At 40.8% G+C, this 23,926-nt stretch overlaps 1 long non-coding RNA gene across 1 annotated transcript; it reads right to left on the reverse strand.

Moving 5' to 3' along the window:
* Nucleotides 1-82: 82 nt before the first annotated feature.
* LOC126973836 (uncharacterized) lies at nt 83-7,247 on the reverse strand. Its single transcript, XR_007731429.1, has 2 exons — nt 7,024-7,247; nt 83-219 (listed from the first exon to the last, which is right to left on the reverse strand). It is a non-coding gene; the product is annotated as an uncharacterized LOC126973836 (long non-coding RNA).
* Nucleotides 7,248-23,926: the final 16,679 nt, after the last annotated feature.

Below are 23,926 nucleotides of genomic sequence, written 5' to 3' on the forward strand. Positions count from 1 at the left end.
AACACACTCCACAAACAGACACAAACACAAACATACATGCAAATTACGTTGGTTGCAGCCAGGAGATGCAAAAAAATGCAAATTTACTTCAACTTATTTATTACAAGAAAGTTAAAACTAATTACAATTAATTATCCTAATGTCTACTGATCGATGCTAGATCAAGTAATGAATACAATTATATTTCCCATGATCGGGTAAACGCCGTCATGATGTCACCTAAGTCACGTTTCTGCTGCGTTTGCGCCTCGTGCCTGGAGTGCCGTGTGCAACGTTTATGGGACTATGCTTATGCGGCGCTTTGCTAGGGTTAGCTATGCGTAACACCTCCCCCTGTAGAACAGCGACTATTGCAGGACGTCTCCGAAATGGTCGCTGGTAGGCATCCATGGTCAACTTTTATTTGGTTAGGGTTGATTATCCTGGGTGCCGGAACAGCATATGTTGCATCAGGGGTGCCGCTGCAGGTCTTCGTGATTCCGTTGGTTTCGTTTCTTCTATGTAATTGGAGATATAATAAAGTTCCAATAAGTGCACATGTACCCAATAGTATAAGGTACATGGGTATTGTCGTGTGATAGATTACTGGATCGGTGAAACTTTCTTGATGTATCAATGATTGAGTTGCTATATCATTTTTAAAAGTATGGAGCTTGTGTAGATTTGGTGAATTTAGAATAAATTTTGGTAAAGATTTGGGCTCTGGTTCGATGTACTGGGGCATTTCAATTATTCTTACGACATGTCCTTTGATATGATCGTTTGAATTGGAGATCGTGAAGGTAGGTGCTTTCAAGTTGCAATTCAGTGGGATAATTGCTAAGTAGCTGCCATGTAAAGTTCGATACTGTTCTTGTCCGCAGGATATCTTTACTTTTGTTGGAATAGGGAAGCTCATGGTGTAATGTTTGTCGTCAAGTGCTTCCAGTGCTTCGTTGTTCAGAGTAACTGACGTTAATTCACAGGATGGCGGGAGTTCTTGATTAGTAATAAGCTGCTGGACACAATCGGGCTTTTCCTGTATCTGTAGGTTTGATTTCGATTCGCAGAGAAATAGTGAGTTTAACTTCGAACATTCTGTCTCTATGTACCGAAAATCTTTGCTAGAGATTGCTACGAATGGTAAAGGTGGGATCAAGGTCTTATGGTTTCTGTTAGGAACAAGGGAAAGCTTATAGAAGTCGTATAGTGAAGGATCCACAATCGGTACTTTAATAACTATTACTATTTGTTTATCTAGATAAAAATAACCTAATTTAATAACTTCATAAAAATTTCTAATTTTAAAGTCAAGGACTTCCTTATTAGAATATAAAATCCTAAGCTTACTTAACATATCCTTAACATCACTAACACTAAATATAGAGTATGGAGTGCTCGATGCACGAATAAATGTTAACGTATTTTCTAAGTTCTGTAACTCTTCACACAGATCTTCTACATTATCTCCTAAGATCAGTAAATGTTGTGCCATATGTGCGTACTTTATTAAGTCAGTGTCCTTTCTGGCGTCGCTTTGTAATATTAAATTTAATGCTTTATTCATTTTATCTTGATTTGATACAATACTACTTATTATTTGAGTGCTCTCGGAAACAAATTTCTTATTTAAGCTGACATGATTATGTAATTCTACTTCTGATTTCTGTTCATTACTGTGCAAGATCTTAATAGCGCGATCGTACTTTAACGCGTCTGTGTAATCCAAATTACCAGAAATGCTTTTTATGACGGAACCGAGACCGTCGATGAGACCTCTTTTATTTCGTGATGATTGAAATATATTGAGTTTATTTGTAATTGATGCAATTTTACTATTGAGATGTTCTATGTGTGATTTTCAGTCAGTTGGGTGCGTTCGTGTAAGGAAATCTCATTAATCATATCATATACTTGACGCATTCGTTTCCTATGGTCTTGTGAATACTGCTGAAATAGATGTTCAGTTAAGTCAATGTCAATTGGGTCACGCGGGTCAAAATGTCCTGTTATCAAGTCCAAAGGCCTACACCTCGTGGAACTATGGATGGAGCTATTGTATGCTAAGATAGCATAAGGCATGAGATTAACAGCTGGTTCATTCCGTTTCTCAAGTTTCAGTATCCTGAGATGTTCAACGATAGTGGAATGAAATCGTTCTACTATACCATTGTCGTTTGGTGAATGTGCTAGTATTTTATGATGTTGCATCTTATGGATCCGGATGAATTCTGCAAATAACTGATTTGTAAACTCAGGTTCACCATCTGTCACTACTGTCAATGGGACACCGTGATGTGTGCAAAATATTAATAATGCTTGTACGACACTCAGAGCAGACTATCCCTTAAGTGGTAGGCTTGCGCGTATTTAGAAAACGCATCTACAATTGTTAAAAATTTTTCGTTTTGAGCTGTAAAAAGATCAAGGTGAATTATCTGAAACGGTTTAGAAGGAGGGGGAACTATTAAAAATCTCTGTTTGATTGGATTTCGGTCATATTTAGCCTGTCCACAAATGCTATATTCATTTATATATTTACTTATACATTCTTTCATCCTAGGCCAATAGTATTTAGATGATAAGGCCAAGTAACATTCAGTGATACCACGATGGTTTGTTTTACCCTCATGATATTTTTTATGATGTCCTGTTGTCGCAAATATTCCTTAACGTTTTCTAATTCGATTTTTGTCAAAATGAGATTCATCGAAGAGCTTTTAAAGTTATCTTGTATAATTGGAATAATCTTATACTTAGCAAGAGGTGGATGGATTATTATACCTGTTCTTACTTTTGGATTAATATATTCCTTAACTGCATTAACAACGTCATTAGTCAAGTTAGATTCGGAAAGTTGTATAGTAGTCCGGGTGTGAGTTTCAAAGGGTTCAGTCACTACTGGTCTTTTCGTAATATCGCCTACTAAAATGAAACAAATCTGTCTACTGAATTTATTTAGTGGTTCATCTGAAATTGGGACTTCAAGGATTGGAATTTCGTTACAAGTGTGAACAGTCACTGTGTCTGAATTAATCGGTAATCTGGAGGGAGCCGATAGAGTTTCAGACCCCGCAACTGATTGAGGCTTTTCAGATACATTAACAACTATAGAACTAGTGTCTTCATTATTTAATTCAACACGAGACAAAGCGTCTGTATTGGTGTTATGTTTGCCTTGCTTATAAACTGCGGTGAAATTATATTCACTCAACTTGAGTCTCCAACGGGTGAGTCTAGAGCCAGGCTCCTTAAGGCTCATAACCCATTATAGAGGTCTATGGTCTGTGATTATTTTGAATTTTCTACCGAATAAATACGGACGAAAGTATTTTGTTGCCCAAACGATGGCTAGCAGTTCCTTTTCGATTGTACTGTAGTTAGTCTCACTCGAGTTTAAAGTCCTGGATGCGTAAGCTATTGGTTTGTCGCTACGTATTGGTCCTTGAGAAAGAACAGCACCTATCGCGAAGTTAGAAGCGTTAGTTGTTAGTACAAAGTCTTTAGTGAAGTCCGGGTATTGTAGTATAGGGTCGTTAGTCAAGAGTATCTTACATTTCTCAAAACAATCAATGTATTTGGGATCGTTGTAGGTGATTTTTGAACCTTTTTTTAGACATTGCGTCATGGGTTTAGTTATACGAGCAAAGTCTGGAATAAACTTCCTGTAATAACCGAGCAAATCGGAAGCAGTTTTTGGAATGGGGAATCTCTGGATGGCAGTGATTTTATCGGGATTAGGCTTTATACCATCTTTACTTATTACGTGTCCTAAATATGAGGTTTCTAACTTTAAGAATTCTGACTTATCCATTTGAATTTTGAAGTTAGATTCCCTTAATCTTTTGAAAACTTTTTCTAAATTAACTATGTGTTCCTGTAATGAGACGCTAAACACTATTATATCATCCAAATATACTAAACAGATAACATTCTGGAGATCCCTTAGGACATCATCCATCACACGTTGAAATGTGGATGGTGAATTTTTCAGACCCATTGGCATTCGTAAAAATTCGAAATGCCCATGTTCTACGTTAAATGCCGTCTTGTGGATGTCAGAGGGGTCCATTTCTACCTGATAGAATCCACTTGCAAGGTCTAAAGTGGTGAAATAATGACAGTTACCAAGCTTATCCAAAATATCGTTAATGTTGGGGATGGGGTATTTGTCATCTATAGTTTTTTCATAAATTTTACGGAAATCAACAACAATACGCCATTTAATTTTTCCAGAGGCATCGCTTTTCTTTGGAACTACCCATATGGGGGAGCTCCATGCTGATTGTGAAGGACGGATTATCCCTTGCTCAAGCATTTTTGTAATTTGTTCCCGTACTTCCTGTCTGTGAACGTAAGGGTATCTATAGGTTTTAGTATAAACGGGTAATTCATCTGTGGTACGGATTTTATGTTTAATTTTATTGGTGAATGTCAAGGGTTCACCATCAAGATAAAAAACGTCAGCATATTGTGCACAGAGAGATTCTAAGTTAGCACGTTCTTCTGGATTCAAATGATTAGTTCGTAATCACGAAAGAACTTCCGAAGCACGATCACTAGGTTGTTGAGTGTGCGTGCATTGCTCATTAAATAGTTCTGCACTAACCGGTTTATCCATTGAGACATTAACACTATATCATGCTTAGTGGGGTTTACGATCTCTATTATACCGCGATTGTTCTTGACTGTGGTAATGCAATCGCGAATAGTACAGTTGGATATTATTTGTTCTGTCACTAAAACGTCACCATCATGAAAATTAATAGGTATGCGGATCAATTTGGATGTGTTAGCCGGTATTATATCTTCATAAAGATTACAATTTCGTGAATCATACATGCAAAACTGGTTGGTCGACTTACGTGTAACTAAGACTTTATTTTTTAAATCTATGCTAGACTCTAATTTTTCTAATAAATCTAAGCCAATTAAACCATCAAAATAGTTATGAAATTTATATATAAAAAGAGTAATCTCACTATCTTCGTTAAACTCAGAAAAACACGGTATGGTAATTGAATAATTATTCCTAGTGGTCGCAGGAACATTAGTTACCTCAAAGGGTTCATAATTACACGGAACATTTGAAAAAAAATTTTTGATAGCTTCAGGGCTAATAAAGGACTGATTCGCGCCTGTATCGATTAATAATTTTAGGGGTGGATCTGCTATTTGAATAAATGGAAGTTGTCTCTGAGTTTGTAGATTAATTTCTATTTTGGTTTTTCTGATTTTTGAGTTTCCTGAAAATCCTGATTATCAGAAGGATGTTCATCATGGTGCTCTTCAACGTAAGCGGGAGTATGAGACCTATACGCTTGCTCGTACATTGGCTCATAATATAAAGGTTCTGAGTACGTCTGTTTGTAATAGTCATAGTCATATTCAGGGTATTCGTAATTGTAATAGTCAACGTCGTTTAAGTTTATTTCACGCGTCTTGAAATAATTAGATGGGGGTGGATTTCCATGTTGTCTCCAGTCACGTCCTATCATCGGTCTAGGCAATGGCTTAGGAACATAGTGGCTTACGCCACTCATGGGTGTAGGACCGTTATTATTAAGTGTGTGTCCTAACCTTTGTTGAGAAACTCTAAACACGTTGCTTTGCGGTCTGTAATTAGGTGGAGGTGCGCTGAAAGTTTGTTGTGTACGCGTAGGGCCTCTGTTAGGCGGTGCTTGGGGTTGCCAGACTTGCAATGGCCCCGGTGGCTGAAAATTATGCTTTGGAGTTCCTGGTGCGACATTGAATGAATTAAAAGTAAAAGGCTGCGAGGGTGGCAAATTAAAAGGCTTAACATGATACTTATTTGTTGCGTCATATGAAGAGGTAGACTGCACTCTGCGTTCACCTGGTAATTGGTCATTGCGCTGCTGTAAATATAAGGTGTTGATTTTCTCTTGAACGTACTCTAATGCCTTCTCTATTGTATCCGGTCGCATGCACCGAATACGTGAACCTAATGGGTCTTTCAGACCTCGAACAAACGCTTGTAGGGTTAACTTTTTATATAATGTACGCTTTGCTTCTACGGTAGTGGTTATCGTTTCATGAAGTGTAACATAGGTCATTATTGTACTAAACAAACTCTGACATTTTTCATAAAATTCTTGAGGTGATGAATTTTTCTGGGTTAAAAGTGCTAAATCATTATACAAAGCGGTCTCATCTCGCTGGTCAGCAAAATTATTAATTAAGGAATTTCTAATACCCTGCCAATTTTCGGGGATGCCATTTGAATTTATTGTGCGCGCGGCATGTCCGGTAATTTTATTAAGGATACCATTTAATAAGGAAAGGTTACTGAGTTCATATCCTGGCTCCGCTCTAATAAATTGGGCTACCAGTTGATCACACAAATGCACGAACCGCGTAAGTACGTTCGGATTTCCATCGAACTCGGGTAACAAGCGTAAGGCCTTGAAAACTTGGTCTACTAAATCTCCACTCATTTTTGAATTAATATTATTATGCAAATTAAATAAACTAGAAAATTCTATGCTATCGCTACTTTCTAATATATCCTCTAAATTCCTACTTGCATCAATTTGCGAGATTCTGCTAATACTAATCGACCTAGTGGTCCTCGGTTTCCGTGGATGGAATTTTTTTTAAATTTAATAGGTACACAGAGGAAATTACACTGGAAAACAAAAGGAAAGAAAAAAAAATCACAGGAAAATTACAATTAAAAAGGGTGAGCAACTCTAGTAAGATCTAGGTAGTTACCAAATCATCTGCATTTCTCTGCTGTATCGATTTTCGGATACTCTACCTCGCCGCAACTCAAGTAGGTTCTAATAGCCCTTATCGGTGATCGATTCACTGACTCTATTATTTTAGACTATCCTACCGACTGCGCCAATTACGTTGGTTGCAGCCAGGAGATGCAAAAAAATGCAAATTTACTTCAACTTATTTATTACAAGAAAGTTAAAACTAATTACAATTAATTATCCTAATGTCTACTGATCGATGCTAGATCAAGTAATGAATACAATTGTATTTCCCATGATCGGGTAAACGCCGTCATGATGTCACCTAAGTCACGTTTCTGCTGCGCTTGCGCCTCGTGCCTCGAGTGCCGTGTGCAACGTTTATGGGACTATGCTTATGCGGCGCTTCGCTAGGGTTAGCTATGCGTAACATGCACACTAACATTTACACAGCTTACACACATACAAACATACATACATACAATCATAAACATATACACACACACTTACATACATTACACTAAAATCAACCACACTCGCCGGCGAGTGTGTTCTTCTCATCTTTTCATCTTCATCTCATCTTCATTTTCATTTTCATTCTCTCTCCTTCCCACAAGCACACAGCCGGTCTGAGGTTCGAGTCTCCTTAGGAGACGCCCCGCGACTGTTGTTGCGTAGTCTTTGCGGCCTCCACGGCCCACGTCCTACTTCGCTGTGAAAGCCAGGGCTGCTAACAGCACAGAGGAGGTTTTAGTCGGTATGGGGCGTCCGCTTACGCGGACACTCGAGTACGACATATTACACCCCGTTCCGGGGCGTAAATACGTAACAGTATTACCTCCTCTCAAAACAAAAAAAAAAGTAGACTTAATACGTAAGACTTAATATTGCACATTTTATCTAATCTACCTTTACGTACAGGACGAGACCGGGTCGGTACCAACGCAGCGGAAGGTGACTTAGAGGATCCTTCTTGAACATCAGGAACATTATCGCTTTCGAATCTTTCGGAAGGTGACTTAGAGGATCCTTCTTGAACATCAGGAACATTATCGCTTTCGAATCTTTCCTCTACTACTTCCCCCCCTTGCAACTCACCACGCGCCGGCGCCCCCGGCCCGACCGACCGCTCCGCCTGGCTGTCTGTTTGCGACGCTGGTTCCACAGTTACTAATAATGGTTCCACTAAAGTAGTAATTGGCTCTTTAGAAACCGATGGAAATACAAGGGAACTTACCTACTTCTTAGCTGATCGACATGCCTATGTACTTGACTTCCCTTCCCATCTAAGACTTTGTAATCAGTAGGACCCAAGGAACTCGCTACTGTGCCAGGTAACCACTTCTCCCCCTTCAAATACTGCCTATACCACACGTCCTGACTGATCTTCAAACTTCTTTCGGCGCCTCCTACCGCATCTACTTGTCGCTGCTGGGCAGTACGCACCTTTTGCTCCCTATCCGGCTTCAAAACATCTAACCCAGTACGAAGTCGTCTGCCCATCAGTAGCATGGCGGCGCTCTCCTTTGTTGACGAATGTTCAGTGTTTCTATAATGTAATAAGAACGTGTGCAATGCCCTTTCTACAGATTTCTTTTCTACAACTGCCTTTTTAATGACCCTTTTTAATGTTCTTACTGCATTTTCGGCAGCTCCATTAGACGACGGATGATATGGAGCGGTAAACACGTGATCGATTCCCCCTTCTCTTAAGAATATTTCGAATTCTTTACTAGTAAAGGGGGGCCGTTGTCCGAAACGATTTGTTTTGGAATTCGCCATCGACTCCAAAGCTCACTTAGATTACTTATCGTACTGCTAGACCCTGTACTTGGAACTTGGAAAATTTCTACCCACTTAGACATGGCATCGGTGACCACTAAATAAGTTCTACCGTAAAGCGGCCCTAAGAAATCTACATGTAACCTAGACCACGGCCTCGCCGCACACTCGGCGCAGGCGCGGCACGCGGCCTCCACCGCCTCGTCGATGCCGGCCCACCACACGTAGCTGCGTGCTAACGCTTTCGATTTAACGATTCCCATGTGAGGCTCGTGAATTATTTCTATAACCCTATCCCTACATTTCTCCGGAATAACTACCCTGTGGCCCCACATAATGCATCCGAGCTCCTCGTACAGTTCTAGCTTCATATTAAAATAAGGCTGCATGCCGGTGATATCACACTGTGATGGCCAACCGTCGCGTATGAAACTTAATATTCTACTTTAAATAGGATCCCTGCCAGTCTGCTTCCTTATCTCATTATTGTCTAGCAATAAAGCGTCTTGAGCGAAATGTAAATAAGTATGTTCAGGACTAACCTCTTTCTTGTTATAATTTACGTCGACAGGTAGTCGTGACAAGCCATCCGCACAGTTCTCGCTAGACGTAACATACTCGATATCGTAGTTGTACGCGGATAAAATTGTAGCCCAACGTTGCATACGGCTGGCGGTCATTGTTGGAATACCTGTATTCGGTCCGAAAATAGATACGAGTGGCTTATGGTCAGTACGTAAAATAAATCGACGACCATATAAATATTGATGAAATTTTTATGCTAAAGATAATGGCTAGCACCTCCTTATGGATTTGTGAGTAGTTTCTCTCCGCGTTAGTAAGCGTGCGCGACGCATAGGCCACAGGCTGCTCCCCGCGCCCCCCCCCCGCGCCGGCTGCGCCAACACCGCGCCAAGGCTGCGCGCGCTCGCGTCACACGTCACTATTAAGGCCTTCTGAGGGTCATAGTGAGCTAACACTGACGCACTTGTTAACATTTTCTTAATCTCCACAAAGGCATATTGGCAACTCTGGTCCCAATTCCATTCGACACCTTTCCTCAATAGATTATAAAGTGGTACTAAAACCGAACTGAAATTCTTGACAAACTTTGCAAAAAAATTCACTAGTCCAAGAAATGACCGGAGTTCGTTGGCATTTTGTGGTTTCTGAATTTTTGTTATCGCTTCTATCTTCGACTTATCTACTTTTATACCTTCTTTCGACACGATATAACCTTTCCAAGACCGCTTTTAATGCCTGTAAATGTTCCCGTTTAGTTTTCCCTCCAATTATTACGTCATCAAGAAATACATGTACGTTAGGAATATCTCCGAAAAGGTTAGTCATAATGCGTTGGAAAATACCTACACTCGATGCTTACCCATAAACTATTATATTCAAATAAACCTCGATGCGTGTTAATAACAGTGTACATTTTAGAGTCATCTAATTCAATCTGATTATAGGCTTGCGATAAGTCGATTTTAATGAAGTATTCGGCACCGTTCAATCCTACTAATACGTCATCTATCTTAGGCAAGGGGTAACGGTCGATCAGTAAGACGGGGTTCAAAGTAGCCTTGTAATCCGCACATATCCTAAGTGTACCGTCTGCTTTATTGATGGGCACCAGAGGAGAAACCCAGTCGGAGCACTCGACGGGCCGAATGACGCCGGTGCGCAGCGTTCCGTCGAGTTGGGCGGCGACGCGCTTGCGCAACTCCGACAACCACTGCCGCCCTAATAACGATGTAGTACCGCCCTCTATTACAAATAAATCTAGTATTTTCTCTTCCTTCCCATAACGAACACTAGGTTTTATTATTCCTAATGGTCGTACTTTTGAACCGTTATAAACTTCAAAACTGTGTCATCGCTTTGTATACCTAAATGAGTAAAATATTTATCGTATGTGGCCTTACTGACACACGATATTGCCGTACCGGTATCGATTTCACACTCGTCGCAAGTGACCCGTGCGCTGACACTTGCTGCACACAAAGTCACGATATCTGCACCCGCCATAATCGTGATTACGGGCCCCGCAAGCCGCGCAGACCTGACTCCGCACCCGGCCCACGTCCGTCGTGCCGTCCGTGGCCGCTCTGCCGCCTGCGCTGAGGAAGCTCCCCCGGCCACGCCCGCCGCGTGCCGCGGGCCGCCCGCGAGGCACTGCCGGCCGCACCTGTGCCAGCGCATGCACTGCGCTCGCTCCGCCACTTACCGCGCCACCTGCCGCACCTCGCAATGCGCAACCTACTGCGCCACGTGCTGCTGCTCCCGCCACACCGCAGCCAGCAAATACAGCTCAGCAAAACGTCCAAGCCCACCAGGTGAAGCGAGTGACGCCGCTGGACCTGTGACTTACCAAGGTTATCAGCACACTGAACCAGGTACTGATAGCCATCCAGGAGCAACGTGACCCAATTCTGCTGATCCTGGATTACATCACGGAGCTGTGCAGTCTTTATGGCTGAGCTCCGCATCGCGTTCTGGAACGTCGATGGGCTTTCATCACAAAAAGTCCGTCTTTTCAAGACCTTGCTCTCTCAGCGTCGAGTGAACATCGGCCTGATCAGCGAGACTCACCTCAGACCCGTGGACAAGTTGAAGGTTTCCGGATACTACGTCTACCGGGAGGACCATACCTCGCCGATCGGGACTGCTTACAGGGGATAAGCAGTCTTGGTGCGTCGGAACGTTATCCACCAACTGCTGCCAGTACCTCAACTGCAAACGTCGTACGCCCTAGGCGTGGAGATCTGCCAACCCGTGTGTCCACCTTTTAAAAAAGCCGCCGCAGAATCGACTTGCAGTGGCTGATGTCCAGATCTTGCTGGACTCGCCGCTGCCCACGATTCTCGCAGGCGACTTCAATGCGAAACACACGGCGTGGAACTTCAACATTGTGAGCCCGGATGGCATACGCCTCCTGGACGACGCAGACCGCCATGGCTACGAAGTGCTAAGACCAGAGGTCCCGACGCACTGTCCGTACTGTGCAGCCTGTGGTCGAAGATGAGGTGGTCATCCAGGACGTTTAGCGACGGTGAAGCGGCTAGGCCACGGGTGACGGCTATGTCGATGATTTCCGGCATGCACCGCCTCTGCCGCCAACTCTACGGGAGGCCCTTCCCGATTAGACCCCTCATGGCCAGTGACGAACCCCACGTTACCGAACTGAGGATGGCGTGGAGATATTTGCGGACCACCTGGAGACGCAGCTTACTCCCAACCCGACTGCGGAAGTGCAGCACGTAGAGACTATCGAGCGACAAGTGAAGAATTACTTCGAGTCGCCGAAAGCGCCGACAGAAGACCCCGTCGTGTTCTCCCCCGGAAAAGTCCAAAGGATGATTCGACTAACTAGACTACGTAAAGAGAGTACTGCACCATCTGGCTACCGCCTTCAACAAGCGAGAACAGTCAGTCGCAATATTCCTCGCTATGGAGAAGGCGTTCGATCGCGTCTGGCACGCCGGTCTCGTGTACAATCTATCCACATCTACTACTCCTCGTCGAGTAGTTAAGACTTTGGCCGCCTCTTTGGAAGACAGACATTTTCAAGTGGCAGTTGAAGACGCTCTCTTTCCAGGAAGCGCCCCATACGAGCCGGTGTGCCCCAGGGAAGCTGCCTGTCGCCCGTCTGCTACAGCAGATACACGGACGACATCCCAATTAATCAGGTCATCTCCAGAAACCTGCGCATTGAGAGCATGGACGACCTCGTTCGTCGCCTGAGCACCTCTGTGTTTGCGCGCGCCGATGGACCGCGATCCAAGCATTTGCGTGGCATCGCGCGATACCATCGACGACCGCCGGACATAAGAGGACTACCACGTGACCTAGTCACCTAGGACACGACTGCTTCCTCGCCGCTGGCTGATCGACGCTCACCGGTACACTACCGGTGGGCCCCTACTTCGCTGAGCGGCGGGCGCAAGCCAACCATGGACCTACCACACCCTGCCGCAGTCAACAGATCGCTCGCGACACTACGCGGGCTCGATCGCACTGCAGCAGGATACCACCGGACATGACACCACGGACCAACCGGTCCCATCCAGTGCCCCGCCTGTAGTTGCAGTTGGCGTTTATACTACTGAAAGGGGCCATCGCCCCGAACCCCGAGGCCCGTAAGGACCTACGTGGACGACCCAGGTTTACTGTGTGCTGACATGTCTCAAGCCTAGCAAATGGTTGTTTTCATTTGTTGAGAGCAATCTTTGTTAAGTGTACACTTGTACACTATTCAAAATCGCGTCTTAAGTTGGGACGTACTAGGCAAAATGAAAATTGCAATACTAGGTATGACGATGATTGTTAAATTATTAATTATAGTAATTATTTTGTAATTGATTTTAGGTCGTTGAATTAATAAGATCCTGTCCAGATCCTATTGGAAATGCTTGTAAGTGTACTTTATAATAAACTTACACAATATAGTACATACCAGGGATTCTTCAGTTCACAGCAACACACAATTATTTAGTCTTCTGATCGTCTTCGTTAGATTACACAAATAAATAGTTCACAAAGCCGACGGGCACAATTTTATTAGAAGTGTAATAAGATATTAAAGGAAAACCTGTTTCATCCTCTCGCGCTCACAACCAGAGTACGCACTTCACCGTTAAATCGTTAGCGTCACTTGTTCTCGAATCCAGCGCATTCTCTTCTCTTATTGGTTGGAATAATACAGGGAGGGCAACATAATACAAATTACACAAGAAAACAAATAGATAATAAAGATAATAGAAATAAAGTGTAATAAATAAAATAAAAATAAAATAAAATAGCCTTTATTATTCCTAGTAACTTAATTTTTCCTATAAATAAAACTTAAATTAGCTTAACTAGTCATTTGTCTCTCGACAAAGGCCTCCTCTAAGGATTTTCACTTTATTCGGTCTCTAGCTACTCTCATCCAGTCTGGTCCTGCTATATTTTTAAAATCGTCCTGCCACCTACTAATCTGTGTACCTTGTCTTCGTCTCCCGTTTCTTGGATACCATTCTGTAACGGTTATTTGTCCATTTCTCTTTCTTTTCCCTTAGAATGTGTCCAGTCCATTTCCACTTTTGCTTTTGACATATCTTGTGTACGTTTTTTAATTTTGTATGACTCTTAATGTTTTCTAACTTTACTTTGTCTCGTCTCCTAACTCCAATTACGCTCCTTTCTATGGACTTTTGGCACACTTTAACTTTTTCTGAGAGATTGTCTGTTAGAGCCCAAGTTTGACATCCATATGTTAGACATGAGAGTATACACGTATTGTAGACTTTTCTTTTTATTGCTATAGATATTTCGGGGTTTTTCATGATTTCACACAAAGACCAGAATCTTTTCCATTTATTCCAAATGCGTCTGTGTATTTCTATTTCATATTAGTTTCAGGGGTTATTTACTGTCCTAAATAGATGTATTCTGCGACATATTCTACTGTTTCATTATTAGCTACTTTCGAACCAGTTGTGCCGGATGAGTTGGTCATGATTTTGGACGCAATTATTTGCAAGCCGGCTTTAGAAGATTCGTTTGCAAGTTGTCGCAGCATTTGCTCTAGGTGGTTTTCACTCTCCAAAAATAGAATAATGTCATTTGCAAAGCGTAAATGGTTAAATTTTTCGTCGTTTATATTTAGGCCAAAACGTTCCCACTCTAGATTCCTCACAATCATATCTAGTACTGTTGTGAAGAGATTAGGAGAAATAGGAAAAAATAAAGTGTTGAATATAATAAATGTGTATGTTCTCCCCCCGAAAAAGGCTGAAACGCCTTTATCAAAAAATTACCAAATCGACAAAAGTACCAGAAGCCGTTAGTAACTTAATTACTCTAACAACACCTTCCTTTCCAGTTAGTATTTCGTCTATTTTACCAAGTTTCCACTTACGTGGAGACAAACTTTCATCCTTTATTATCCAATCTCCTACTTTACGTGGATCAGAGATTGATGTCCATTTATGTCTCATTTGAAGAGTGTGCAGATATTGCTGACTCCATTGAAGCCAGAACCGTTGTGACAAAGCAGTTACTAGTTGATTTCGGTTTAAATGAGAGTCTGGAATATGTTGCCATTCATACTCTGGAACAGCCAAAAGAGATCACCGATAGTAAAATGGGCCGGTATAAAATTTTAAGCTGTCCGGGTCTCCAGACAAAGGGCACGAAGGTCTAGAATTCAGCACATCTTCAATCCGCGTAATCAATGTTAAGAATTATTCATTCAATCCCCCGCCCCGCGAAACTGTTAAGACGCTCAGTCTGTATCTTGTCGAATTAAATTCTTAATAAATCGTTTTATATGCTTTGTTGGGCTGAATTGTGGAAATCTAAATAGTTTTTCTAGTGTATTATTCTTATTCTAGACAACATTATCAAAAAGTCTAGTGATTAAATTAAATAATTAGATTATTGCATCTGTGTTGTGTGTGCGTCTGAAAGCAGTTAGGGATTACCGTCATATTCGAACGAATTGACATCTCTAAACTTTAAATTGGACCACAATATGTCGCTACCGGTACAAAGGTCACCAAAACAATCCACCAGAACTCAAGGTTATTTTGAAGGAATGCCTACAGAACAATATGCATCAGATCCTGGATTAAATACGAGCACTTTCAAGCATATCGAATCAGAAAGTAATAAACGACATAAAAGATCTTTCCGTGATTTCACACAAGACTCCACAACAACTTTAGGTGAAATAAGGGCCATGTTTATGGAAATAAAAAACCAACAAGACCAAAAGTATAATGCCCTAAATGAATCTATGTCAAAGATTGTAAACAAAAACGAAGACATACAAAAATCTGTGGAATTTATGTCATCCAAATATGATGAGTTGAGGTTCAACAATTGGAGCAAATAAACTGTGAGCAAAACAAACAGATCATCACTCTCGAACAAAAAGTTGAACTACTGGAAAATAATACGCGTACCTCCACAGTAGCAATAAGAAACATACCTACCGCAAGTAACGAAAACAGACAATCCTTAATCTCCATTGTTTCGAAAATTGCTTCAACCATAAAAATGCTTCCAGCCCTTCAAAACTCCGATGTGAGAGACATATACCGAAATAAATCAAAAGCAATTGTGGTAGACTTTATTACTGTTTCCAACAAAGAAAACATATTATATAGCTTTCAACAATTCAATAAGAAACAACGCGAGCACAAGACACCAAAACTAAATACTAACATGATTGACTTACAGGGAACTAGCAATCTTATCTTTATCTCTGAATGCCTGACTGTTAAAACAAAGCGAATTTTCGACATCATACGGGAAAGTATATATAAAAAAAGCTGAAAGTCATCTGCCAGTACGTATCCAAGATGAATGTGATATACACAAAATCACGAAATGACTATATTTTTTTTTATATGAGAGGGGGCAAACGGGCAAGAGGCTCACGGGATAGGGAGAGGTGAGGCAACCGCCCATGGACATGCGCAACAACAGGTGTGTCAAGAAATGCGTTGCCGGCCTTTAAGGTGGGAGTGTGCTTTTTTCTTGAAGGTCCCTAAGTCGTATCTATTCGGGAAGACCGCTGCCGGTAGTTGATTCCACAAAGTGGTTGTGCGAGGCAAGAAATTTCGAACAAAACGCGCGGTTGTGGAATGCTAGACGTCTACGTGATGCGGATGGTACTTTGCACGTAATGTCCGATGGTGGAATTCGGCCGCTGGAATCAACCCGAACAGCTCCTCTGAGCACTCCCCGTGATAAATGCGGTAGAAGATGCAGAGAGAACCCACATCTCTACGCAATGCTAGAGAATCAAGCCGATCGGAGATGACTTGATCGTCGATGATTCGAGCCGCTCTTCGTTGTATGCGGTCAAATGGAAGAAGCTGGTACTGGGGAGCACCCGCCCAGAGGTGAGAACAGTACTCCATGTGAGGCCGAATTTGCGCCTTATAAAGTTGCAGGCGGTGGCTTTTAGTGAAGAAAAGTGTTTACTTTAGACGCTGTCGACCCGGGTTCGATACACCTACCAGTGTATGGATTTTTTTTGGGTTTTGTAAAGTTAATGGAAATTTCTAGTAAGTTCAGGATCAAATCGAACAGAAAAAAAGGGATGGAAAATGTGTAAGCAGGATAAAAATAGTTAGAATTTTCTAGTACAATTTAAATTTAAAGATGGAATGGGGGAATCATTTTGAAAATGGAACAGATCTGGGGGTATATAAGCCGTACTAAGCGTGGCCTACGGCAGTTCTAGTTCTGGCTCAAAAGTGTAAAGAAGAAGAAAAGAAGAAGTAGTGAAAAGTGGAAGTGTTCCAAGAAGAAGAAGATAGAAGAGACCTAGTGTTCGGTGCAGTGTGACGCGTTGAAGGTACTGCCGCCCACAAAAGGAACAGCGGCAGACCGGCAAGTGCGAAGTTCAGAAAAAATGAACGCAAATAAAGACTCGTTCCTATAAGCGGAGTATTATTTCCAATCCCTGACCCACTCCCGTGTGTGCTTATGTTGCGATATTATGTATACATTGATTATGAATTGATTACTCATTGCATCAATCGTAGCACTGAACAACGACTCGACACATTACCGATAGTATTAGTCAGGTTTCTAGTGAATATTTGTGAACTGGTTTACGAAAAAACATTGTTGTCTCTGTTTTTCTATTATATTGATTGTAATAGAATCAAGAGGAACATAAATCACTTTATTAAGACACATATCGGTCAGTACACGACTCATTCCAAAACTTTATTTACTAGCCATTACACAGAACATCTATGCAAGACATACAAATTAACACTAAATTGTCGCTTGAAGTGCATCCTGTCAAGTAGCGGTCACTCGATACAAATACATTTTTTGTGCCATTATGTAAGCGTACAATCTAAATGTATTGCATACAGCTGTTTAACAAATAAGTCTCTAGAGACCGAAGTGTTCTTTTTTGGGAAGATGTGTAGGTTATTACTGCATCCAATTATGATAATTTGTATCGATAGTATTATTATAAAAAGTCATATTCCCTTGATTATTTCCATTGTTTTATATTTAATAAGAATTCGCGGATGTTAATAATTTTTAACGATACTGGATAATTTTCATTTATCAGAGTTTGTAAAAGATATTGAGACTGAAGAATGCTTATCTCGTTTTAAGCAATCCAAATCAAATCCCAATATTATACACCAATACCGACGTTTCATGATGCAAATTGTTTAAAAAATTCAACGATATTGATAAAATACAAAACGAAATTGACTTGTTTAAAGTATCCGAATCTTCAATCTGTAGTATAGACGAGTGTCAAACCTTCCTACCTAAAACCAAAAGCTTAAAAATATTTCAACAAAATGTAAGAAGCATAAAGCGAAACATTTATGGGTTGTTACCAATACTCATCAAAAGTAATGTTGACTGGGATTATATAGTATTGACAGAGTGCTGGTTTCCCTCCACTCCCTATATCCCTACCATAGCAGGCTATAATTTCTCAGCAACAATAAAAAATTTAACTCAAAATGAAGGTGTTGTCGTATATTATAGACAAGGTCTAGTTGCTACAATCGTAGAGCCCGAAATTCTAGATGCAAATTGCCTACTTGTAAAACCGAGCAACAACACAATAATTCTAACTATATATCGTCCTCCCGGGTATAAAAATATTGATAATTTTATTCAATCATTGCATAACGTATTACTAAAATACTCTTCTATACAAAATATTGTAGTATTAGGAGATATGAACATAGATATTGGTGAAAATTGTAAGGACGTTAGTAGCTTTACGTTTTTGGATATGCTTGCTTTCCATGGCATTCTACCTGCTCACACTTTCCCCACTCATAGCAAAGCGTGTCTCGACCATGTATTGTTAAAGACGAAAAAAAATTCTCACTGTCTAGTACTGCAAACTTCCCTTACAGACCATGACAGCGTCGTGCTATTTTTAGCCTCTTGGCAACAAACAAGTACCCCCAGGACAAAAAATGTATCGACAGTGTATCCCTATCTTGCGATTTAAAAAATTCAAATTTTAACCCTCTTAACCTGTCTCAAAATGTTAATAATACTAATGATTTTTTCATACATACGCTTCAAACATTAATTGCGTCCAATTCAAGGAGTGTAATTTCAAGGCCGAAAAAAAATTCTTAGGCCATGGGTAACACCAGGTAGGTGTTTTAAAATGTATTAGAAATCGCGACAACCTGTATAAAAAACTAAAAAAACACTCAAATAATACAATTCTTAGTACAACATACAAACGATATAGAAACTAGTTAACTAGTTCAAGTTTACTTAAAAAATTAAAAATTGATTATGAAAAATTGCAGTTACAAGGTGCCAAAAACAATAACAAAAAATTATGGAAGACTATCAAAGAGATAACGTATTCTAACAAACCTCATCAATGTTACTTAGAACTTATATCTACACCTAATCCACAACATAAAATTAATAATATAAACCAATTCTTCACGTGCGTTGGTAAAACATTAGCTGAGAAAATAACCAAAAATATTAACACTCAAACAACACCAATTGCCTTAAAGTCTCATCCCCATTCATTTGTTTTATTCCCAACCAATGTACATGAAGTGTCAACAATTATTAATAACCTCAAACTTAATTCCGCCGCTGGCCTTGACGGCATTCCACCAGAAATATTAAAAACCAACGTGTCTTATCTGAGCCAATAGCATTTATTTGCAATTTAGCAATGTCCACTGGTGAATTTCCTACTGCTTTCAAGAAATCAAGGATTCACCCGATTCATAAAATTCATGGGGACAGAGATTGTGTCAATAACTATAGACCTATTTCGATACTCCCCACATTGTCAAAAATCCAAGAACGTATAATTAATAAAAGACTCATCAGCTATTTGGAGAAAAACAGTCTACTATCAACAGCTCAATTCGGTTTTAGATCTGGAAGGTCAACAGCTGACGCCGTAGATGAACTTACAAACTTTTTGGTTAAAAATATAGATAACAGAAAAAAAAACCATCGACATTTTTCTGGATTTGGCCAGAGCTTTCGACACAGTCTCTGTCCCTATCCTTTTAGAAAAGCTTGATCGTCTCGGGATTGGGGGTATACAACTAAAACTGTTTGAAAGCTACCTCAGTGATAGAACACAATGCGTCCAAATAGGTAATCTGATAAGTAATGAAGCCGCAGTGTATTTTGGCATCCCTCAGGGAAGTATTCTTTGCCCTACATTATTTTTAGTATATGTAAACGACCTGTGTCAACTACAGCTCCCAAATGCTAAAATAGTTACCTTTGCTGATGACACAGCTTTATTGTTTAGAGGAGACACTTGGGAAGAAGTGTATTTGAGTGCACAGAAGGGCTTTAATACCGTCAGTGAATGGCTAAATAACAATTTCCTGACATTAAATATAGTTAAAACCAGTTATATTACCTTTTCTCTAAGAAATACAGAATTAACAACCAATCATAATATAAAGTTCCACTCATGTGGTAATTCTGAAGACTTATATTGTCACTGTGCCAAAATACAGAAATCAGAGACCGTCAAGTATCTTGGTATTATGGTAGATAACAAGTTAAATTTTCAATGCCACATAGGACAACTAGCAAAACGAGTGCGAAAACTAATTGCCATTTTTAAAAATTTGAGAAATGTAGCTGAAAAGGACTTGATGAAAAACATAATATATCAAGCTTTGTGTCAGTCGATATTAACGTATTGCATCACTTCTTGGGGCGGCGCTACAAAATCACACTTCCTTAAAATAGAAAGGGTCCAAAGAGCTATATTGAAAGTAAGTAACTCATTACCAATCTACCATTCCACTACAGAACTTTATAAACTACCAAAGGTTCTAACTGTGCGTCAGCTTTATATCCTGCATACAGTTTTAAGAAAACATAGCCTTACCAGTTACGATCCGGAAAAAAATAAAGCGTAACGGCGAAAAGATAGAATCTGTGAAAAATTATTGTTTAATACTAGATTCTCCCAAAGATTCTTCTGTGTTCAAGGTAATAACCTTTACAATAAGGTAAACAAAGAGCTGAGAGACAGAGTGATTACAGAAATTGGACTATACCTCAACTGAAAACCTTCTATACTAGAGTAGAGAGAGAGTAGAGTACGCCCACACACACACACACACACATTTTATTACTAGTAATTTACAAATTTAAAGTCTTCTATTGTTATGATCTATTGTTGCTTTTCTAACTTCTAGTACGGATGTGTACTATTTTAATCATTGTGATCCTTATATACATATCTGGGGATGAGGTCCTGGTGATCTGTAATACAGGGTCAACCTACTTCAGACACCAGCTCCTCACAAAATACTATCTGTTAAAAAATGTAACACTACTGTACTGTTTTAGCTTTAAGATCTTTGTGAGGAGAAAATAAATAGATATATTATTATATATTATTCGTTAAGGTTTGATCCCCAACTACCCGCTTTATTTCAGTTTTGGCAGATTTGACTACAGCTTCAAATAGACGCCTGAAATGAGAAGCAGCCGGTGGACTGATTTGCCAAGTAACTCCGCGCTGACCAGCATGATGGTTTAAATTATCTTGTACTTCTTTATTTCTCAAAAACCTTTGTACATCATTTAAGGGACGCATGCTTCCAATGTAATTACTTCCACAGTCAGCTCAAATCTGATTTGGCAACCTTCGGCAAGACACAAACCTGGAAAACGCTGATAAAAACCTTCAGTAGACAAGTCTCCGACTACTTCTAAATGAATTGCACTTGTGGCGGAGCAGATAAATACGCATAGATATACTTTAAGTACTTTTGCATATCTTAAATGTGAAGTTCTAATTGAGAATGACATGTGACGTGACAATGTCTTTTGAGAACCCTTCCATTTGGGCTAACGTCACAAGTTTTTCCAAGCGAAAATAAACCGGAAATCTTTTGATTTGAATTTCGACACTTAAAAGAAAATCGCAAACAATACGAAACTACTGCAATCAAAGTAGATAACGAACTGTATCTATCTATCAAAGAGAGGTCTGGCACAGCAACAGTAGAAATTGTGGCATCATAACCCGGGTAAAGCATGTTCACTACATTACACCACCCGTATGGGTGGTCCTCTAATTTATTTTGAGAGGTCTCTACACTGTATACCTATCGATCCTCCGGTCCTCACTAACATCGAGGCCTCTGGCATCCGAGTCAGAATGGCGAATCACCAGCCGATCACTGTAATCTCAGCTTATCTTCCGCCTAACAAAAAAATATTACACACAGATATCGAAGCATTACTCGGCCACGGGGCCGCAGTCATAGTGGGCGGCGATCTTAACGCCAAACACTCCAGTTGGAAGAGTAGAGCCACAAATAGAAACGGAATTTTATTAGATTCTCTTACAGATACGCTGAAATTTTCAGTATAAGCACCTGACGAACCAACATGATATCCAGATATCGTCGTGCACCGTCCCGACATACTAGACCCACCGGCTAACTTTCAACCACCGACGAAAACAGTGATCGACTGGCAACGGCTGGAAAAGGATCTCGAGACTATCAAGTCCGACGACCTTGACCTTATACCGGACGTCATCGACTCGGTTGACACGGCTCGCAGTGCTACCTCTCATGTGACGTCACACATCCAGAACAGGATCAAGGCCTGCTCCAGGCAGGTCTCGACGATGCAACCGCATCGCCTAAGCCTACCACCAGAGGTCAGGAACTTACTCACGCAGTAGCACAGACCTACTAGAGTTTACGATAGGTATTTGTCGGTCGAGAATAGGCGCCACTACCTACAGCGCGTGGTACGGTAACGTATCGCGGAAGTCCGCGGCGATCGTTGGGACCGCTTGCTCGGCAACCTTAAGCCATCGCATGTGGCTTTCTGGAAGCTGCCTCGCGCGTTCAAACAGGAGCCGCTCACTGTCATGCCTCCTTTGGATAGACCGGGACTGCAGCCGACGCTCGATGACGATGAGAAGGCTGAATGCCTCGCCGATAGTCTCGAGAGTCCTGGCTCTCCAAATGCAGCAGCCGACCCGACACACGTTGACGAAGTTGATCGTGAAGTTGAACGTCGGTCCGTTCTGACCCCTTCAGGCGATGTAATAAAACCCACCTCTTACGAAGAGGTGAAGCTAATTGTTAAGGAGCTCAACTCCAAGAAGGCCCCGGGGCCCGACACTATAAAGAATAGGGTTCTTAAAATCCTACCCTCGACTCTTATTACTTTATTGGTTACCATTTTTAATATTCTTTTGTCTAATAGCGCGTTCCCCGAAATATGGAAGGATTCCATTGTTATCGGTATCCCAAAACCCAATAAACCTAAAGCTAATCCGAGTAGTTATAGGCCTATTAGCTTAATTAACTCGATCGGGAAACTTTACGAAAGATTAATTCTCGCGCTTCTTAATCATTACATCGCGGAGCTTAACCTGATACCCGACCTCCAGTTCGAATTCAGAACCGCTCACATGAATCCCCAGCAGGCTTACCGACTCACCGAGTACATTCTCATACGGCGTCAATTTCACGCGACCACGGCAGCCGTGTTTTTCGATGTCGCGAAGGCCTTCGACAAGGTATAGCACAATAGCTTAGTATTCAAGCTGTATCAACTGGGAGTGACATACAGGCGCGTGCGCATCATACGAGCCTACCTTACTGATCGCTCCTTCCAATATCGAGTAGAGGGCACCCTATCCTCACCCAGACCCATCCGGACTGGCGTGCCACAGGATTCAGTCCTCTCTCCCGCTCTTTTCTCACTCTTCACGAGCGACATTCCCAAGTTTCCGAGTGTCCAGCTCGCTCAGTACGCTGACGATACGGCACTCTACTTTGGCTCCGCTCTTTTGAACCGCTCAACTTTGAGCAGGATCATTAAAGTGCATTTTCCGTATTTCATCAAAATATAGCAAGTATATTAAGTAAAATAGAAATTTTTGAAAAATAGTTGAAGAATTGAGTAAAGCGCAAAGTAGTACATTTGTCAGAAATATTTTTAATTTAGGGTCAGGAACATTACCTTAATTTAAAAAACTATTAATTAGCATCGAGTTTTAGTAGAAATAAACCAAGGGGCGGCGTGTGTATACTTCTTAAAAATGATTTAATGTTTAAAAACATAGCTCTCACCAATTATACATTAGAAAAAAAGTTTGAATAAATCTGTGAAAAAAATTATAAGAAAAACATTATAGTAACAGGTGACTTTAATATTTAGCAAAAACGTATAATCTTACATTTCACACAGATCCAACTCGAGGTCAGTCCTGTTTACATCAATTATTAAGTTATATAAATAGAGTAACAGCGCAATTGCTACCTTTACACCTCTCAGACCATGACACAGCACAATTTAATAGTTTCAAAACATCTGACACAAAACGAAAATCGTATAAAAATGCTATTACGGGGTTAATATACAAAAGAGACTACAGTGAAGAATATATTTTCAAATGTAAA

Source organism: Leptidea sinapis, chromosome 30 (genome assembly GCF_905404315.1).
Source record: "Leptidea sinapis chromosome 30, ilLepSina1.1, whole genome shotgun sequence".
In the NCBI taxonomy this organism is placed as follows: Eukaryota; Metazoa; Arthropoda; class Insecta; order Lepidoptera; family Pieridae; genus Leptidea; species Leptidea sinapis.